The sequence below is a fragment of the Saccostrea echinata genome, unplaced genomic scaffold (assembly GCF_033153115.1).
Source record: "Saccostrea echinata isolate AGI-Se365-2 ecotype Australia unplaced genomic scaffold, CSIRO_AGI_Sech_v1 ptg000063l, whole genome shotgun sequence".
In the NCBI taxonomy this organism is placed as follows: Eukaryota; Metazoa; Mollusca; class Bivalvia; order Ostreida; family Ostreidae; genus Saccostrea; species Saccostrea echinata.
In genome coordinates this window covers 298,171-300,412 of record NW_026889812.1, presented here as the reverse complement: position 1 = coordinate 300,412, position 2,242 = coordinate 298,171, and positions in this window count along the sequence as shown.

The window sequence follows — 2,242 nt, the reverse complement described above, 5'->3', positions numbered from 1 at the left end:
AATGCAACAAGGGAACGAGTGGTCAAGGAGAGCGCTTACCAGAAGAAGGTCGAACAGTGTCTCAGCGAGGAAAACTGCTTCAAAGTGGTCATTGAAAGGGGAAAGGGGGGGGGGGTAACAGGGTCTCAGCGTGGAAACCAGCTTGTTCTTGTAAGTAAAAAAAGAGGTGGGAAACATTTTAAATACTGTAGACGTATGCATATGAGGGTTGTTAGAAAAGTTCGCGGACACATTGATTTACGGAAAATATATTGTGTACTTTGAAGAATGACGCATGTCTAATTAAATTCTTATATTCTGTTCATTAGTATGTAAAAAGTCAGGTCTATTTACTAAAATTTTGAAAATATACTACAATTTTTACTGTGCGATCACTTGTTAGGTGACGTGACAACCTTATTCAAAACTTGTTAAGCTTTTCCACAGTTCTAAATTTTTTCGTTTCTATAGACTTTTCATGTCTTTTTCTTACTTAAAAATTGAATAACTATATCAAGACATGTCAATTGTTTTTTAAATGTCTTTTGTAGGATATTAGTGAGATATTAAAAACAATGTCTACGCAGTTCAGCGATCAGGTATGAGAAACGATGCTAAACCCATTCAACGTCCATGCGATAAACAGGAAATTGGGGTACCGCAGGAGTTGTTAATCAAAAATGTCAATCCTTTCATCCTTATAAAGTTGCTACCGCTTCAACACTTTGGCACTAGATGTGTAGACCATTCCCACCAGCATCTAAAATCATTTTAGTCTCTTTCGGGTATTTTCCTGTCTGCACACATAATTTCTTAATAGCGTTCAAAGAGGTTATTTTTTGGCTTTGTTTTTATGCATGCATTTATCATCTATAAGTAGCGATAACACAATCATAATGCCTCCAATTTAATAAAAAATTTAGCCAAATGAGGTTTGTGAATATTTTAGCGACAAGGGAAATATCATAAATATTTATCGCTAAAACAGTGTTTTTTTTTAATTTCAAAAATATATCTCTGTAATGTAAAGGTGCGGAAAAGTAACATGCTCTGTGAAGCATGTTTTGTCTAAATAATTTAGCTGTATATTTTTTAATGATCATCGGAACACACCAAATCTTTGCATATTAATTGGAAAATACGTATAGTTTTTATCTGCAGAGTTTCACTGATTTCATGTAAATAGCACGCTTACAATAAAACTTGTCCGCGAACTTTTCTAACAACCCTCGTACTTTTTTCCGCTCGGGTTTAATTTACGCTATGTACACGGTCAAAGATTTTCCACAGAAAGTACTCACTGCATACTTAAGTTAAATTTAAGACGTGCAATTATGACAATCCCAGAAATCCGTGTAATTTTCTACCTTGAATATAAATTGTGGTTCTGCAGAAATACGACTGCCTGGGGAAAAGTATGTTTGCAGTACGGTTTGAGCTAAAAAGTTATAATGTTTGCAGTACGGTTTGAGCTATGTTCGTTTTGAATTTTTGCAAATGCCTTGGATGAACATGAGGTTTGGTTAGATGTATGTCTGAGATTCTTACTTGTTTCATCATGGATTACTATGGGAGAGAATGACTTGTGAAACATTAAGAATGTGAATTATGTGATATTTTTGTGCCATTTGAAGAGTTAGTTAACAAGCTGCTATTTTGTAACCATAAGCAATTTGATTAAAATGAAAATTTGATATTTTCAACAGTTCAAGAAAGAATGTAAGTTGACCTTTGAACTCCTGGACACTGAGCAGTCTGATGATCCAATAGAAGTAAAGCGTTGGTCTGATTATGTAGAAAAGTACGTCTCCAAGGACGACACAGTGCCAGAAGACCTGAAGGAACATCTTAACCGCAAACCTGTCTTCTTACTCAGGTAAAGTAAAACACTCTTATGACGGAAAACCTGTCTTTTGACCCAAGTACTAGTAATTTGTTCACACCCAGGTAGTTCTTTTTACTCAGATAATTTGTCTTAACTCGAGGTCATACTGAAAAGGTCACCTAACAATGAGATTTTGAAATAGTAAATGCAAAATACACAGTATAACTTTTGAACCCAGGATTAGAATTAATTCAAACTCGAGTATGTTGTTTATGAGGACTTAAATTTGTATTTAGGTACGTTGTTGGTGATGAATTAAAAGTGTGACATGACCTTTACTTAAGGTCAAAGATCAAAGGGATGTAGGCAGGATTAAAATTGTGAAGGATTGACTAGTCATGTTATCTCGATACTGTTTTGTTACTCTGTAGATCCATG